The following is a 9,386-nucleotide window of genomic DNA, read 5'->3' on the forward strand; positions in this document are numbered from 1 at the left end:
CTAACGAACAGAAAGGCAATTTTTTGAAATAGCAAGTATAAAAACCGGTATGAAAACAAGCGGAAACAGTAATTCCATTACCTAACTAAAATAAGAAAGGATTGCAATCAATATATAAAACTACTAAAATTATCACTGTGGTTTGAAAATACAAATCAAGAGAGCTAATAGCTGGCTTTTCCATCTAAGCAAAGACCCTGATCTGGGTCTGTACAGTTTGCAGTTGGACTCATCCTGTAAGTGAGTATATCTGGTATGTATGACCTCATTTTAAGGTCAAGAAAAAGGATCTGAATCTTAATCTTGATTGCTACATTAATACATATTGTGTAATAATTACCAGGAGATTAATAATAAAAGTTTTATGCACTACTCCAAGAACAACATAATTAAATTTATTTCAACTCGTAAATTAAGACTGATAAAAAGCCAACTATATAACTCATTCCAAAATGTTTTCACCCTATTATAGACAAATTGTGTTTTCTTGCCTAGAAAAATTACACTTACAAGTTTGTAAATAAAAATTTACCTATTTTTGTGTAATAAACTGTTTGCAACTAATATATGCTTTAACAATTTAAACTCAAATTCTGTTAGATTCATATCTTTAATGTTATGTAATAATAAATATGAAAATTGTTACTCTGCAGGACTTACTTTATGTACATCCCATTTTTGAACTTCTAACAATTGATATGCATCAATTATAATTTCCTACAATATTTTATTCCGTTTTGTTTACAGTTACATACATATATCTTTTTTCAGGTTACTGAAAAGGCCCCAAGTGGCTGAGTGGTCTAAAGTGCTCTGCATTATGGATCACTGCCATCTCACCTGTCTGTGTGGGTTCGAGTCTTGGATTCGGCTAATGTGGGTATGTGAGAAAGCTTGCCAGTAGCTTCTCATGGGTTGGTGGTTCTTTCCGGAGTTTTTCCGGATTCTTCCTCCACCATTAATACTGGCCGCCATGTATAGCCTATTGTGTGCTGAAAAATGGCATTAAACCCTACAACAACAACAAAAATCAGGTTACTGAAGTTACTAAAGGACAAGAACTCACTATCTTTCATTTAACAAACACCCTTTCAAGTACTAATTATACAAGAATATACTTAAAGAATCAATTTGAACCCTATCTATAAAAGATGACAATGGTAAGCTTTCAAAATGTCTTCCCAGAATGGATTTTTTATTGTAAGACTAAGAACTCAATTGTATTCTGTACCTTAAAAATATTTTTGAGACATCCAAACTTGGACCCATTTCTGCTCTATTTTGGTCACTTGTCATAGCCAAGTAATTTTCATTGATTTTATAAAAATCATTGAGATCAATCATTTGAAATCCCTCTGCTTTTATGCCTTTTAATCATTATCCTGTTTTAGTCTGGTCTACCATTCCCAGTAAACTTTTCTATACCTTTTTTTAATCAAATCTAATGGTGGCTTAGGTAAATAAATTAGTAAATATAGAGACCTACAAATTTTATTAGTTATTTTACCAACCAGTTATTTTTTTTTTAAATCCAGTTGATAAATATATTTCCCATTTTCTTAGAAGTGTCCTCAAAAGTTGCCATATACAGAATTTTAAAAAAACTATGACTTTTTCTTATCAAAACTTGTGAATTTCATGATGTGAATTAATTTTCCAGGCAGTGAAAATAAAAAGAGCAATAAGTCAAGGCTTAATTTAACAACTTTAACTGCAATCTTGTTCATGTTCTGCATGTAGAAACACATTTTGGAGGCATTTTTTTGGGGGGGGGGGAGGGTGACAAAAATATGGGACCCAGACCTTCCCCCATATTATAAGCAGGTTTGCGAGTTATCTAGCTGCACTAAAATGAGAGAGCAGTTAACATTAGCATTTGTGGAAAAAGAAAGACACTCACACTATTTTAAATGGCCCTTTCTCTCAACTTGTTTTACATTTTCACATAATTTCATACTTAATGCTGAAAAATGACCCTATCATTATTGCCTACATTTTTTTTCAGCATTCATTTTAAATCCATAATTTTTTTAGAACTGATCAAGTTTTTAAAGTGTTCTAGTGATTATTCTGACCCATGTAACAATACTGACTTAAAATTATTTTTCCTAAACTTTCTGCACATAATAGAAATAAATGGTGTGAAATTGGATCCCCTTCCCTACAGCATGTGTGCAATTTTAAAAAGTCAGATAAAATATCCATTTTGTAAAACACAGGACTCTGCTATGATATTATCAAACAATTAAACCCATTGATGGATAGAATTTCCAAAATTTAATTAAACTAAACATTTATCTAACTTGCCAAGAGACAATATCAGAAGCTTTTTCAAAGTCAATAGTTATAGTTAGACTGGGAAGTCCTTGTTTCTTCTTTTCAAATAAAGTATTACAGAAAATTATATTCTTTTTGTGAATAAATTTACCATTTTTATGAAGTCTTTTTGATATTCATGTACATTGTCATTTTTAAATTTCTTTGATCTATTTGATATACAAAGTCATTCCAATACATATATTATAATTTAAAACATAGAAAAGCATCCAGTTTTTCAAAGCAATCCAAATTTTGTCTGGTTTAGCAATGCAGATGGTAACACATTTAGTTATCAAAAATGAACCCATTCTGTATCCCTCATTTACTGATCTTAAAATAATCTGTCCTAAATGTCTCAACCCCAAAATGTAAAAGTCATCCAGTCAAGGTACCTTGGAATGTTTTATGATGGCTTTACAGAGCTCTTCATGAGATGTTTCACCTTCTAAGGCTTCTAACTGCTTAGACATTTTATCATTTAATTTTTCTGGATTTGTTTCCTATTACAAATTCAAGTGAAATATTATCCAGATTGTGAATTCACATATATATTTTTTTATACGTCTTTGGTATTTGTAATTCCATCACAGTCCCTTCTTTAAGATCTTATCACCATTTCCTCAACTTTAGATCTTGAAATGAAAATCCATCAATATTGTTTTAAGCATTCTCTTGTCTGTATCTTTTAAAGTTGATTTGATGAGGCTAACATTATCTTTGTCTATTAAATGAAAACTATCTAATTTCTTGCTCAAGTAATTTCAGTTTTAAAACAATTTAAGAAGGATCACTTCATTATCCTTGTACAATGGATGTGTTTCAGAAGTAATGTATACGGTCACCAGATAATAAAAAGAATCACATCTTGCTTGCTGTTTCTGATTTTTTTGTATGGAACTTCTCATTCATCAGAGTTTGTCCAAATATCAATACAATTTTTTGCTTCTGTGCAGTTCAAAACAGTTTTCCTGGCACTATAGTTTTTGACACTCACATAATGTTTTAATCTAGAGCAGGGTTAAATAAAAGTTCAAATCACCAACAATTATCCATTATTTTTATTATTATTTTCAAAATCATCTATTTTTTGTTCCAACACTCTGTAAAAACTGAGGACTGACCGCTCTGGTAGCCAAGTGGTTAGAGCATCTGCCTCAGAAGTGGAATGTCGTGAGTTCGATCCCCAGCCGAGTTATACCAAAGACTTACAAAATGGTACTAACAGCTGCCTCGCTTGGCGCTCAGCATTGAGGTTCATGTTAGGACTGGTCGGCCTGGTGTCAGGATGTGCCTGGGTGGGACATCATGCTACATGTCTGCGGCAGTGCAAGACATCATGCTACATGTCTGCGGCAAGATGCCCCAGTGCAAGACATCACTATAAACTGTTACACTGCAGACATCGTAGCAATATTACTGATTTATTTTAAAGCTATGTTCAAAATCGAAATCACACAGACACACACACACACAAAAATGAGGATTGCTATTGTTTGGGTCCTATTGTGTCATTGTTTTTGTCCTATTGTGTCATTGTTTGGGTCATATTGGGTCAGTTTGTGTCCTATTGGTCATTATTTGAGTCCTATTGGGTCATTGTTTGAGTCCTATAATGGGTCAGTTTGGGTCCAATCTTGGGTCATTGTTTGGGTCCTATTAGGTCATTGTTTGGGTCCTATTGGGTCATTATTTGGATCCTACTGGACCATTGTTTGGGTCCTATTGGGTCATTGTTTGGGTCCTTTTGGGTCATTGTTTGGGTCTTATTGGGTCATTATTTGGATCCTATTGGACCATTGTTTGGGTCCTATTGGGTCATTATTTGGATCCTATTGGACCGTTGTTTGAGTCCTATTGGGTCATTGTTTGGGTCCTATTGGGTCATTGTTTGGGTCCTATTAGGTCATTATTTGGATCCTATTGGACCATTGTTTGGGTCCTACTGGGTCATTATTTGGATCCTGTTGGACAATTGTTTGGGTCATACTGCATCATTGTTTGGGTTCTACTGAGTGTAACTAATGTAACTTCTATACTATTATTAATAAAAGTATAGTTATGCTGGGAATCTATTTTGGATCTGAGGAATGCATTTTGTAAATGGATTTCATAGCTTGTGGATGCTCACTAACAGTGAAACATTATGGACACAGAGCCCATGTTTGGATCAATAATTTAATTTATGGACAAACTATTGCTTGTACAAGTTAGACAATTAATGTTAAATAGTTAAAATCATATAAACAAACTAAGTTTCTTTCAACTATGGGAACCCTGATTATGTTTACAGTCAACACTAATCAAATAAAATAAAAAGAGATAATAAAATTAACAATACATATAATAATTCAGAAGTTATCAAATGTTCCACAAAACACACTTGTGAAATTCTTCAAGTTCTTTTCTTTGCACCTCTCTCAGCATGGAATTTACAAGACAAATAAACTATTTTAAGAGAACACCTTTGTTGTTTTGGAATTTAACACTGGGGATGGACTGAAATGATTCAAATGTTTGTCTGGACTCGTAGAAGCAGAGCTATTAAGGGAGGTGGCAACAGTAGGACAAATGTCATGACCTTGGAAGGAGACGATAAGAGTTATGTCCCTTGAATTATGTGGTACCACCTGATGATAGGTAGCCAGGCAAGTTCCTTATGGTATGGGTATAGTCACCAATGCTAAACATGGGCATGTCTCATTTTTAAATGGTTAATTTGGTGAGTGAGTATCTCTCTCTGTTTCTTTCTCTACAAGTAACAAGTCATTATCATGTCTTCAGAGGTTTTCATCACGTGTGTTTTCTTAACTCAACCAACCAATATGATTAAAACACCTGACCAAATTATAGCATGTTCCTTGAGCAATAGTAGCATGTAAATGGGTAAAAATTGCTGCAAGTGAAGATGAAGGATTTTATTGGGGCACATACTGGTTGTGATTATAGTTATAAAATATAATGAACATTACTATTATATATTTTATATCAGAATTTTGTCTTTATTGAATTCATATAATAATTACAATTGCAACCCAATGCCACCATCTTAATTCCTAAAAAGAAAGAATGAAAGGATTGTCAAATTTACCCATATACTTGTCTATCCATTCATTCCACTATTTGTTCCCGCAACAGATAAATAAACAGAAAGGCTGGCAGATATATGGGTAGATCGACATTTGGATAAATAATCTGTGCATAATGACAACCCATAATATCAATATTAATATATAAACCTTGCACAGATTGTTTTAATATGCAGGAAAGAAGTTGAGTGAAGGAAAGACTGCGAACAAACTGCAAAGGTCAAAAACATAGAAGCCTTCAGGACTCACGGTACTAATTCCACTCCAATGGTAAACATATGGAAACACTATCATATTCAAAATTCAATAACTTAAAATTTATGGGTGCTGATAATGACACCTATAATTTTTCGTGCACATCTAACCTTGGTGCAAGCTTATGTGTGGAGAACACCATATGACCCGCGGCAATTTGTTTACATACATGTGCATGAAACACGTGTTATTGATTCTGCACCAAATGAATCAGGTGCTACTTTCAGTATTGAGTACTCCTGAGTCAAGCCTGTAAAAATGCTAAAATTGCATCAGTAGAAATTTGTCAATATTTTTTTTTACATTACATATAGGATAAGATCTCAAAAGATATTTTTCCTAAAATTTTAATTTTCATTATTAACCAATTATGGACCATCAAACCTGTAAATACTCTATTATTTCTTCACCCATTTCTAGACTGGTTCACAGTTCTTCCGTATAATTAGTACCGTGTGTCCTTCAGATAGATGGATGGATGGATGGATGGATAGAGACAGACAGACAGACAGACAGACAGATAGATAGATAGATAATTAAAATGAATGTGATATTCCATATAAATACATATGCAAAACATGACAAGTCCCATTTACTTCCAGTACTTGATGCACATTATGTTACTATCTGGTACTATAAAAACATCCCTCAAAAGAATACAATTTTTCCTCTGACTGAATGTAGCTATTACAAAAATAAATTTTACAATTTTTGATTTTATGTCCAGTGACTTTGAACCATGATCTATTATTGATCACAGATTCAACTGGCTGCTGCCCCAACTAAAATGTGATGCAACTATGAAGTTGATACAAACTGGGCATGAAACTTGACCTTTAACCTTGTGCTCAAGAATTAACAAGTTGCCTCCATCCTGATGTAGTCTAGTATGAATCTTAATGTAATTTGATTCCATAAATCAGATTTCTTGAGTGGAAATGAAATAAATTACAATGATGGCTCAACTGACCTTGATCAATTGCCTATAAGCCTCAGAATCAATAGCTTTGAAACCCCTGCCCATGATGTAGAAAGGAAAATCATATTGTCAGTTCCACTAACTTAGATCTTGGATCCAGCTGTGACAAAATTGAAAGGCTTTTGCCGCTACCCATGCATAAGTCACATACATGTAAGAGGTCTGAGAGAAAAATTATACTAAACTCACATTATATTGTGGAAACTACCTTGACATTGCTATTGCTATATTTGGTTGTAGAGGATATGAAAGGGAGGGAGAGAGACAGCCATTTCGCTGATATATGACGACAAGGCAGAAATTAGGTGCAACCATAGCCTGCATCAGCTGCTGCACATAACTGATTGTTGCTTGATGTACTTATTGTAGATTCTCTGCAGTGTTTTTGTGTTAGTAGCTGTAAACATCAACTGTTAAAAATAGTTTTCTGCTGCTATCAGCACAATTATGCAGATAGTTAAAAGTAAACATTGTGTGGCAACCAGTTACGTTCAGCAACTGATGCAGTCTCTATTGATGCCTAAACAATATTTCTATTTTTACTTTGTAACTTCAATCATAGCATTTTATAACATTTGGGTGAGAAAATGAGTAATGTACACATTCACTTATAAGCTAGGTCCAACTGCAAATACTAACCCTGATCTGGAGGCACATACTGTGTCAGCAGATCAGGATCTATGTTGTTTGCTCTACTGAACAGTCCTAACAATCTACATAGATCCATCTTTTGGCACATTATGTGATGGCAGATCTAATCTATGCAGCTCAGTAGGACACATTTTACAATTAAGTACATTTGTTACACTGTACACTGTGAATAATAAACACATATGGGAAAATAATCCACTGAGGATATTTTTGTAGAAAAGGTTGTACGTCTACATATAAAGGAAGAACTAATGTATTTTCTGATTATAATCGTATATAACCGTCACTGATTCACAAATACACATATTATCCAGAGTTTACAGTGAAATTCTTTTTGCAACAAATTTCTGGTTCTCCTTACTAATACATAATAAAGTAATTACAATAAAATCTTGCACTACCTGACCAAACTAAGGCTGCATGTGTTTGAACATTGGTGTGTGTGTGTGTGTGATTTGGATTTTTAATGTAGCTTTAACAATTTTTCAGTCATATCACTATGATGTCTGCAGTGTGACAATTTATAGTGATGTCTAGCACTAGGGCATCATGCAGCAGACATGTGGCATGATGTCCCACCCAGACACATTATCCTGACACCAGGCTGACCAGTCCTAACACTAACCTCTTAATGCTGAGCACCAAGCGAGGCAGCTGTTAATACCATTTTTGCAAGTCTTTGGTATGACTTGGCTGGGGACTGAACGCACAACCTCCTGCATCCGAGGCAGATGCTCTAACTACTAGGCCACCATTGTGTTTATGCATTATGTATTAGTACACTGTGCATTATGTATTGTATATTAGTACACTGTGTATTATGTATTATGTATTATTACACTGTGCATTATACATTATGCATTAGTACACAGTGCATTATGCATTATGTATTAGTACACTGTGCATTATGTATTATATATTAGTACACAGTGCATTATGCATTAGTTCATAGTGTAGTATGTAAGAGTACACAGTACAGTATGCATTATGTATTGCTACACAGTGCATTATGTATTAGTACAGTGCATTATGCATTAGTACACAGTGCATTATGCATTAGTACACAGTACATTATGCATTATGTATTAGTACACAGTGCATTATGCATTATGTATTTGTTGATGTTATTGTTGTTGTTGTAGGGTTTAATGCCATTTTTCAGCATAAGATAGGCTATACATGGCGGCCAGTATTACTGGTGGAGGAAGAACCCTGGGAAACCCCAGGAAGAACCACTGATCCACGAGAAGCTACTGGCAAGCTTTCGCATGTACCCACATTAGCCGAACCTGAGACTCGAACCCACACAGACAGAGGTGAGGTGGCAGTGATCCGGAATGGTGAGCGCTTTAGACCACTCGGCCACTCTGGGCCCCTTATGTATTAGTACACAGTGTATCATGCATTATATATTAGTACACAGTGTATTATGCATTATGTATTAGTACACAGTGCATTATGTATTATGTATTAGTACACAGTGCATTATACATTATGTATTAGTACACAGTGCATTATACATTATGTATTAGTACACAGTTCATTATGCATTATGTATTAGTACACAGTGTATTATGCATTAGTACACATTGCATTATGCATTATGTATTAATACAGTGTATTATGCATTATGTATTAGAACACAAAGCATTATGTATTAGTACACAGTGTATTATGCATTATGTATTAATACATAGTGTATTATGCATTAGTACATAGTGTATTATGCATTAGTACACAATGCATTATGTATTAGTACACAATGCATTATGTATTAGTACACAATGCATTATGTATAAGTACCTAGCGTATTTACTCACTTTTATGCTGGAACCAACTGCAAACATACATCCTGATCAAACATCACATAATGTGCTGGTAGATCAGGGTATTTGTTCTACTGATTACTCCTAACAAAAATGCATAGACCCAGATATAACATGCATTATGCAACAGCATATTTTGGTCTATGAAGTTTGCAGCTGGATTCAGCTTATAAGCAAATACAGACAAATATTAATTAAACATATCACAATAATCAGATACCTTCGTATCTATATCTTGCAAACTGAAGAGTGCTAGAAATGAAAACAAAA

Source organism: Sinohyriopsis cumingii, chromosome 8, assembly GCF_028554795.1.
Source record: "Sinohyriopsis cumingii isolate HCF-2022 chromosome 8, ASM2855479v2, whole genome shotgun sequence".
Lineage (NCBI taxonomy): Eukaryota > Metazoa > Mollusca > Bivalvia > Unionida > Unionidae > Sinohyriopsis > Sinohyriopsis cumingii.